Source organism: Moschus berezovskii, chromosome 8, assembly GCF_049115385.1.
Source record: "Moschus berezovskii isolate FMDL1 chromosome 8, NW_MosBer_1.0, whole genome shotgun sequence".
Classification (NCBI taxonomy): domain Eukaryota; kingdom Metazoa; phylum Chordata; class Mammalia; order Artiodactyla; family Moschidae; genus Moschus; species Moschus berezovskii.
Genome location: NC_142467.1, coordinates 82707197 through 82718179, shown reverse-complemented (window position 1 = coordinate 82718179; position 10983 = coordinate 82707197). Strand labels below are relative to the sequence as shown.

Genomic DNA, 10983 nt, shown 5'->3' with positions numbered 1-10983 from the left:
GCCAAGACATGAAAAAAAGAGGGGTGCTTGCAGGTGTTGTGGCATGAAATTACCATGAGTTATAAAGGTAAACTTACATAATGCCAAGGACTAAAGAGAGTGTGATGAATACTCAGCTATGAGGAAGTTACCCAAAACACTGTCCACCTCAAGCATCCTAATTACACAACACTTCTGGGACCACAATGGGCCCCGCAAGACTCAGCTGTCAAAAAACCAGAAAAGCTTTCAACAATCGCTAAAGAAATAAACCCAGATTTTAAAAAGTGCCTCTTGGTATCCACAACCTTAAAACTGTAAAAAGCAAGAGAAGTTTACCAGGATCTTACTCAAACTCCATCTCAGAGGAGTAAGATACTGACTAGTTTCTATCCTAAACAAATGATAGAAGCAAATCAATGCTGTTTCACCGTTCCTTTTCCAAAGTTCTTGCAGTTAATCATTCTGGAACTCAGAATTTCAGGGCATTTTTGACAAGTGATATAGTGTGTAAACACTATGTACTTTGAAATACCCATAGAGAAAGCTGAATGGCACAGAGAAGTCTGAGACAGCACTGTGATTAAACATTTAGTATTTCTGCAGTGAAACTCACATTCACGTGAAATACAGTTAAGTTTTGGGAAGAAAACCAATTTGTGTCATATATACAAAAAAAATTTTGTTTTGGTTTTCAGGGCATTGGGATGTCAAAACTATTGATAAGAAATTGTGGTCCTGTAGAAGAGTACCCATTAATCGATTACTAATTATATGTGCAAAATGTAACTGGTAACCTCTTCATCATGGCTTTTATTCTAGGATATTGATGAACTCAAACTAATTCTAAAAGTCTCCCAATGGTTTACACATAATATCTCTATACTCCGCTGTGCTGTGCTTAGACACTCAGCTGTGTTCGACTCTTTGCAACCCCATGAACCATGGCCCACTGGGCTCTTCTATCACGAGGATTCTCCAGGCAGGAATACGGGAGTGGGTTGCCATGCTCTCCTCCAGGGGATCTTCCCAACCCAGGGATCCAACTCAGGTCTCCTGTATTGCAGGCAGATTCTTTACCGGCTGAGCTCCCAGGGAAGCCCCCTACACTGTACCCATTCTTAAATTTCTCTACCACAAATTCTCCTATCAGGGCAGTTTGCAAATATCTAATCCTTGACACTAATTGAAGAAATGCCACATCCAAATTTGCCACTATGAAAAAAATGTTCATTGAATGGAATTTAATGTATTGAACTCATAAAATGGCTTGCTCTCATTTTGTCATAAGAAAAATGCTAAAACCAGTTAAGAGTGTTCCTGACCTAGGGAGGAGTTGTAAATGAGTCACCTTGGAACCTGATTTGCCATAAATGACAAGATACAATAACCATAAAACCCTAGTATCATAGTATTCAGTTCAGTTCAGTCAGTCGTGTCCGACTCTCCGCGACCCCATGAATCACAGCACGCCAGGCCTCCCTGTCCATCACCAACTCCCGGAGTTCACTCAAACTCATGTCCATCGAGTCGGTGATGCCATCCAGCCATCTCATTCTCTGCCGTCCCCGTCTCCTTCCACCCCCAATCCCTCCCAGCATCAGACTCTTTTCCAGTGAGTCAACTCGTCGCATGAGGTGGCCAAAGTATTGGAGTTTCAGCTTTAGCATCCGTCCTTCCAATGAACACCCAGGATTGATCTCCTTTCGATGGACTGGTTGGATCTCCTTGCAGTCCAAGGGACTCTCAAGAGTCTTCTCCAACACCACAGTTCAAAAGCATCAATTCTTTGGCGATCAGCTTTCTTCACAGTTCAACTCTCACATCCATACATGACCATAGGAAAAACCATAGCCTTGACTAGACGGACCTTTGTTGGCAAAGTAATATTATACTTACAGGTATACATTTACTGACTATATCTGATATAAATAATATACAACATGCACAATATACTATAACTAAAGTACTAAACTATCTCCACCAAGGGGAAAAACAGAGACAATACTTCATCAACAAAGGTAAAAAAGAGTAAAGCAGAAGTACAATTACACTAAAAAACCATTAAGGCTCCTTCCATCCTTATGTTCCATGAAAAATACAACTCAACAATATTGCAAATATGATAACTATAGCCCAAAACTAATCAAATTTTGATGAGTAACATTGTTACACTAACTTTAAAGACAGGATTGCTTTAATCACTTAGGTTTCTTAAGATTTCGAGAAGAATAAGGACACTACACGTAATGACCAAGGGTTCAATCCAAAAAGAAGATTTAACTATTATAAATACATATGCACCCAACGTAGGCTTCCCACGTGGCTTAGTGAGTAAAGAACCTGCCTGCCACTGCAGGAGACGCGGGAGATTTGGGTTTGATCCCTGGTCAGGAAGATTGCTGGCAGAGGGCATGGGAACTCACTCCAATATACTTGCCTGGATAATCCCATGGACAGAGGAGCCTGGCAGGATACAGTCAACAGTAGCAAAGAGCTGGACACGACTGAAGCGACTGAGCACGCACTCACACACGCACCCAACAAAGGAGCAGCTCAATATGTAAGGCAAATACTAACAACAATAAAGGGAGAGCCTGACAGTAACACAGTAACAGTGGGTGACTTTAATACCCCACTTTCATCAATGGGTAGATCACCCAGACAAAAAACTAGTACGGAAACACACTTAAATGACACTTTAGAAGAGTTGGATTTAATTGATATTTAAAGAGCATTTCATCCAAAAGCAGCAGACTACACATTCTTCCCAAGTACACATGGAACATTCTCCAGGACTGGCCACATGCTACACCACAAGGTGAGCTTTGGTATATTTAAGAAAACTGAAATATCAAGCATCTTTTCTGATCACAGTGCTATGAGATTAGAAATAAACTACAACAACAACAAAAAAAAACTCTAAAAAACACAAACACGTGGTGGCTAAACAACATGCTATTAAACTACCAATGGGTCAGTGAAGAAATCAAAAAGGAAATAATAAAAAAAAAATACCTAGAGACAAATGAAAATTAAAGTACAATGGTCCAAAACCTATGGGATGCAGCAAAAGCTGTTCTAAAAGAGAAGTTACACAGCAATACAATGTTACTTCAAGAAACAAGAGAAATCTCAAATAAACAACCTAATCTTACACCTAAAAAAACTGAAGAAGAAAAAAAAAACCTATAGTAGAAGGAAATAAATCAAAACAATCAGAGCAGAAATAAATGAAATAGACACAAAACAACTGCAAAGATAAGGAAACTAAAAGCTGGTTCTCTGAAATCATAAACAAAATTGATAAACCTTTAGCCAGACTCATCAAGAAAAAAAGGGAGACGACTCAACTCAATAAAATTAGAAATGAAAACGGATAAGTTAAACTGACTCCACAGAAATACCAAAGATCCTAAGAGACTACCATGAGCAACTATATGACCAATAAGGGATTAGTCTCCAAAATTCACAAATATCTCATGACATCTAACAGCATCAAAACCAACAACCCACTCAAAGAATGGGCAGAAGACTTATGTAAACATTTCTACAAAGAAGACAGACAGATGGCCATCAGGCACATGAAAAGATGTTCAACAACGCTAATTATTAGAGAAATGCAAATCAAAACTACAATGAGGTATCACCTCACATCAGCCAGAATGGCTATCATCAAAAAACCAACCAACAATAAATGCTGGAGAGGGTGTGGAGAGAGAAGGGAACCCTCCTACACTGTTGTGAGAAAGTAAATCGGTACAGCCACTATGGAGAACAAAATGGAGGTTCCTCAAAAAACTAAAAAGGGAGCTATCATATGACCCTGCAATTCATGGGCATATATCCAGAGAAAAACATGATTCGAAAAGATACATGCACTGCAATGTTCACTGTAGCACTGTTTACAATAGCCAAGACATGGAAGCAACCTTAATGTCCACGGACAGAGGACTGGATAAAGATGTGGTACTTATATACAATGAAATAGTACTCAGCCATTAAAAAGAACGAAATGATGCCATTTGCAGGAACATGGATAGTCCTACAGAGTGCCATACTGAGTGTATGTAGTAAGACAGAAAAGGAGAAGTATCCTATGACAGCCCTTGTATGTGGAATCTAAAAAGAAATGATACAAATGAACTTACTTACAAAACAGAAACTCAGACTTAGAGAAGAAATGGGTTGCCAGTGGGGAGGATGAGAGGAAGGGATAGGCAGGGAGTTTGGGATGGACATGTATACACTGCTGCTGCTGTAAGTCACTTCAGTCGTGTCTGACTCTGTACAACCCCATAGACGGAAGCCCACCAGGCTCCCCCATCCCTGGGATTCTCCAGACAAGAACACTGGAGTGGGTTGCCATTTCCTTCTCCAATGTGTGAAAGTGAAAAGTGAAAGTGAAGTCGCTCAGTCGTGTCCGACCCTTAGCGACCCCACGGACTGCAGCCTACCAGGCTCCTCCATCCATGGGATTTTCTAGGCAAGAGTACTGGAGTGGCTTGCCATTGCCTTCTCCACATGTATACACTGCTATATTTAAAATGGATAACCAACAAGGTCCTACTTACTGAACAGAACATGGAACTCTGCTCAATGTTACATGGGGGCCTGGATGGAAAGGGAGTTTGGGGGAGAAAGGACACATGTAGATGTATGGCTGAGTCCCTTTGCTGTTCACCTGAAACTATCACAACACTGTTAATCAGCTATACCCCAATATAAAATAAAAAGTTAAAAATAAAAAGATTTCTAGTGAAATCTGAATTGGTGCCTTAATCTGATAAATTTCCCTTTAACAAATTTTCCAAATGTCAAAACTCCACTAATTGTGGTGCTATACTATTCAAAAGATGCTAATGAACAAGCAATACAGTAGCCTCACTAAGGATCGGAGTATGAAACCCTGAAGAGAACTCACTTCATTAACCTGTTCCTCTTGCATATATTTTCCATGTATTTCCTTCTTATCTTTATACCTCCATCCCCGACTAAAAAGACAATCTGAAAGTAAAAGGAAGTCATTTTTTTCAAAAAGACCTAAGAAATGTACATTAAAAAAGGAAATCAGTCATTTTCAACCCTGAAGCACATTGGAATCACCTGTAGAAATCCTAAAATAGATCAATGCCCCTGGCCCCATCCCCAGATTCAACAGCATGGGTAGAATCCCAATATCTGTCATTTTCTGAAACTCCACAGAAAATGTTACTGTGAAGTCAGGGCCGAGCACCACTGGAACAAGCTGCCTTCTCCACAACCTTTTTCTCTCATCTACTAGTAAGTATTAGCACTCCCAGCCCCGTAGCAAGGACGGAAAGCACCATCTTTAAAACTGCCCAATTTTGTTCTCTTCTTTATTCTGTCACAGGAAAAAAAAAATTATTAATTTTCAATTGGGAGATTTTTTTAAAAAGTGGATATAGTAAAATTTATTTTAACTTATTTGATGTTCTCATTCCCAGCGCTCAGAATTTGATTGTTCAGTCAGTCTTCAAAACACAACTTTCATTAATATTTAGATTCACAGTATACAAACACACAACACATATTTCAATAATCAACTTTCAACAGACTGTCAGAAAATACTCAAAAAAATCAGTTTCAAGGGCTGATTACATTGATACTTTAACTAATATTTTCAGAATCTTAAATATATTAAGAAATACTAGCAATAATATGCCCTGACATTCATATGACAGAAAAAGAATTCAGTAGATAGTCTACCATTTTTTAAAAATAAAACTGGCATTACATGATTCCACATCTTTAAGATTTCCACTTTGGGATGTGGCGGGGGGGGGGGGGGCAGGGGGGGCGGGGGCAGGGGGAATGTTAATATTGTTTCAGATCCCTGGAACAAAAGAACATAAAATGATGTTTTATAAAAAATATGCATCTACAAATACCAGTTTCTTTTTCAGATGTCTCACCAATAATTGATACCTACCAGTTTCACCTCCAAAACAATGCTAGGTTATTTTTACATGCCAAACTAGGATTTTATGAAAAGGCTTTATAGCCATATATATAGTGGAATACCAGGAATTTTCTCTCCCCGTAACATTACCTACTATATTCGCCTGAAAGTATTCACTTCAATAAGTGTTTCACAGAAATAGAAAGTAAACATGGCACAGACTGGGTGTAAGGGGAGAAATAAATTTTCACTTCCCTTTTTATTAAAGGAAATTCTGACTGTACCTTTGACTCCAATATATCATACTCTGACACCCTGCCAAGTATACCACCTGAAGTCAAAACAAGTTTAAAATAGATAACACAATTAATAATTACAAAAATTCAGAAGTCTACTACTTTTATAAAATGTTCTTGTATCATATGGTATCATACAGCTAATTTCAACTTAAAATTTTAAGAAACATAATTTGAACAAGTCCAGTTTTTAAAATAAAGGCTATTACAAAGTAACAGTGCATTCAGTGCATACTTTATTCAAGGTAATTTACAAGGAAAGTAGACTATGGTAAATTCTAGGTTGGAGAAAACAGCCCAAATTTTATTTTCTTCCCTCAAATAAAAAAACTTTTTTTTTCTGATGGTCAAATAATGGACAATCATAGCTGAAAATCCAAACAATACAGAGCAAGTATAAAAAGTGTAAAAATAAAAATCATCCCAAATCTATTTATAAATATGTCATTAACATAAATATCCTCCCAGGGGATGGATGGATTTACTCTGTATATTTACAACAACACTGCAGCGATTAGAATTACAATAATTAATTATGTATACTAATTACGTGTTTATACATACATGTATTTCCATATATGTCCCCATAAACACACACACACAATTTCTTTCTTTTACACATACAATAAAGAAATCTTTAAGATAACTTTCTTGAAACTAAAAATACAACTATTCCAAGCACTCACTCTGCTTCTGCCTTTTCATTTCAGCAGGCCAGGTTTGAGGTTACTTTGTGTGTGGGGGCGGGGGGGGAGGGGAATGCAAGTGTGCTGTTTTTGTGGACTGCTGGAGAGAAGATTAAAAGATTTGTCTGTTTGCTTGTTTTATTTAAACACATTTGCACACAAACACACACACACTTCAACTCTGGCTACAATTTTCCAAACACTGAGAACTTTAAAGGTACTTGGCTGACTGCTTTACATAACTAGCCCATGGTCCTGAGCAAAATTGCAAAATACACATTTTTCACGGCCTCTCCCCTTTTGGTCAGAAAGAGCATCAACCTATCAATGAGGATAGGAGGGTTCTATTAACCAGGTACATGACTTAGGCATTTCAACCTTCCACAATTCAGTTCTAAAAGTCTGTGATTCTCCTCTGGCCCTACAATTTTTGACGGGGGCCAGGGGTGGGGGGGTGGCGCTGTAGTTAATAATATAACACCCATCTTTCCCTCCTACCTCAATGAGATTTGTTGATAGAAAATAAACCAACCATTTCTGACTGACAAATTCCCATTTCCTCAAGGCATCTTATTCTCCAAGTGTCACAAAGAAATCTGATGAGATAAAAGATGTTGGGCAAGTTTTGTCCAGGAAGGAGGGCAACAACACACAAAAATATCTAAATAAGTTTAGAGGTACAAGTTTTTAATTTAAAGTTAAAATAGCCGTATGAAAGTTAAAATAGCTTTTTTCCATGAAAAAAATAATAATCGATTTTATTGACTCGAAAGTTAGTCAATAAGAAACTAGCAATGTTTTCAGCTCCTAAAATATTCATACCTGAGCATATTTAAGACAGTCACATAGAAACAGCTTTCTAATCTTTCATCTGTTACATTTGTACAACACTTAAAAGTTCAAAGTGCATTTGTATGCATTATTTATTTTCATCCTTTAAACAAGTAGATGTGGTGGTCACTATTGATTGCCTCTATAACATCCATTTCCCCCATATTCTTCCTTCCCACGGTTTTTTAAAACATCCTCCCTCTACCATGTAACTCAGGGAAATGTGAGCCCATCCCCAATTGCAGGGACTATATCCTGATTAGCAGAAACTCACTACAGTTAACCCTGTTCCCCGCGTCATAACTGGTTTAGAAGTGTATGTGATCTAATCCCGGTCAATAAAACATGAAGAGGGACTTCCCTGGTGGTACAGTGGATAAGAATCTGCCTGCCAACGCAGGGGACACCGGTTCTATCCACAGTCCAGGAATATCCCACATCCCGCGGAGCAACTAAGACAGCCGGTGTGCCACAACCACTGCACCTGTGCTCTAGAGCCTGGGAGCTGCAACTACTGAGGCCCACACACTTAGACCCGGCGCGCAGCAACACGAGAAGCCCCGCAATGAGAAGCTCACACACCGCAACAAAGAGCAGCCCCCGCTCACCTCAACTAGAGAAAGCCCATGCAGAGCTACAAAGACCCAACACAGCCAAAAGAAAGAAAAATTTAAGCAGGAAAAAAAAAACATGAAGGGAAAGTACGCAGGTAGGCTTGTGCAGAAGATGCAGGATCCTGCAACCAGTAGGAGGAAGAACCCCATACACAGGGGAAAGCAGAGACAAGTAAATTACACAGGAGCTAACCAACACTCTGAAAAACTAGCCCTGCCTTCATACTTCAGTGCTCCATCTCAGAAGCTACTGCATTTCTGGTGTTGTAATGTGTGACACCAAGATAAAGAGTATACCCCATCTACCTTTCCTTCTCCAACTTGGACCTTCTCCTATACCTGCGTGCTTTCCTTTCCACTTGGGCTGAGCTGACAGGAAAGGTGAGTAGTTACCATAAGCTGTTAGACCAGCACACTTTGCACCAAGCTCAACAGGTCCTGGTATACATCAAGGGGATAGCATTTCCTCTTCCAAAGGACAATTTCCTCTACCAACTCACTCCTGCAGTCCCCACTCAGGTTGAGGAGATGGTGGAATTACAAATGGCTCTATCCATCCCTGACACTGTGTAACAGCTGAAAGGGCACACAGAAAATCAGATGAGGGGCTGTATCAGGAAACAAGTGGATACCATGTGACTTGATGACTGAACAATTCATCCTAAAATATGAATGACTATATGCTCAGGAAGACCAGTATTTCTCTCTTTTTTAAAAGAGGATGCTGTTAAGTAAATCTCTGTGAGTACAAAAGAGGTGTTATTTCAGAAGTAGATACCTCTTTAATATATTACTGTTAACCAACAGTTCATAAGTGAGTTTAAAAAGGGGAATCATAAAAAAATTTACATACTTTAAACAGTTTGAAGCCACCAACACTAAAACAATCACAAAACAGTCTTTTAATGCAGATTTCCAAGGCCTTTCCTTCAAGCATAAGTCTACAGATTGTTCAGTTCAGTTCAGTCGTGTCCGACTCTCCGCGATCCCAGGAATTGTAGTCCTACTTTACTTTTCTTGCAAAAACTACACCCACAGTACATCACCTGTGATTTCCAGTTTCTGTCTCTTAAACATGGAAAGACGACATCTCACAACACTTAAAAGCAATTTTACTGAAGAATCTTATTGTGAAATCTAAGATCTTTAGGGTTTTTTCCCCCTAATCATTTAATTTATTTCACCTGAAACTATTTTAACTATAATTGACTTCAACTACTCAATTACTCAACTGCTTTTCAAAGCAGCCATTGGGTCTCAATGAAGTCTTTTTGCCTTCACAGTTCACTGAATAATGTTCCATTAAACTATGTAATTACAACAAGAGGTACAATTGCCATTAACTTTTATTCCCATCAGTTACTGTATACCTTGTATACCTACCAAGAATCATTTGTCTTTGTAACAATTTGTTGGGTACAAAGACAAATGATTCTTGGTAGGTATACAAGGTATACAGTAACTGATGGGAATAAAAGTTCAAGAAACTAGAGGCTGGTCTACTGCCTTTTAATGTAGCATGGGCATCAAACAGTAAATGAATGGAGAGTACAACAATCTTTTGAGTGGGTTAAAGAGAAGTGAGTTCAGAGATTCTCCTGTAATAGGCTGTCATGAGTTTGAGTGAACTCCGGGAGTTGATGATGGACAGGGAGGCCTGGCGTGCTGTGATTCATGGGGTCGCAAAGAGTCGGACACGACTGAGCGACTGAACTGAACTGTCTTTGCTGATTCTACGCACCAATCAACCCTCTGACAACTCATATACATCAGCAACTTCTACGTTTAAGAGAAGACTTGCACAGTGCCTACTATATGCCAGGCATCACATCCTGGCACTTCGTATGAGTTTTCTCAATCCTGATGAAAAATATAATGGCAGAGAAACTCTCTATCCCCACTCTTTTCAGCTAACGGAAGTAGTTCAGCACCTAATCAGCTAAATATATGTAATCAATTTGAATACAGTTAAAAATCTGACAACTCACTGCAGGAAAAAAGCATTAGAAATTTGTGTTTAAGAAAGAGGGCATCTATCATGAGATTTTTACCTAATTACAGTAAAAGCTGTAAAAAAAAAAGTGGATATGGTATAGTCACTGGATATAACAGTTATAGATTTTCATCAAATTAAATTATTACTATGTGATATGTCATTAGTAAAGAAAATGATCAAAATGTGTCTTATCTACCAAATACACAAATACTTCACATTCAGAACTAAGATGATCGGCAGGGATAAGGAGAGAATATAACCAGTCACTTAATATGGTTAAAGAACAAATCACTATGCATCTTCCTTACATCCCATAATAGAAAGAGACCCAAACATTCCCAGTTTCTAAATCTCAACTTTGAGAAGGGAGCTGGAAAGATCATGGCTAACAGCAGTCTCCACTGTCTCTAAAACTTACCCATCTCCACGCTTCTGTCTCATTCCACGTTTCCTGACTAGTTCAGAGGCTCTCCAAAGTCACTTTACATTAATAGATAATACACACTTGATTTCTACATATTAATAATCCCATGTGTGGTTCCTTCCTATAGATCGTCACAAAAATGATACTCTGAGGTAGCTTAAGTTACTAGAACCGTATCTTCTGCTCCGAGAGACTCTCCGATTAGAGAACTACAGATATCCCCAAACCACTATT

General features: G+C 38.7%; 1 protein-coding gene across 8 annotated transcripts in view; it reads right to left on the bottom strand.

Annotated features, from left to right (window-relative positions):
- CSNK1G3 (casein kinase 1 gamma 3) overlaps positions 1 to 10983 on the bottom strand; it is a 125402-nt gene that overhangs the window by 110469 nt on the left and 3950 nt on the right. The window contains exon 2 of one of the 8 annotated variants that reach the window (XM_088838802.1): positions 4904 to 4986. The exons of the other annotated variants lie outside the window; for them this stretch is intronic. The gene's annotated coding sequence lies outside the window, so the exon portion shown is untranslated. The remainder of the gene's footprint in view (positions 1 to 4903; positions 4987 to 10983) is intronic. 8 annotated transcript variants of the gene reach the window in all.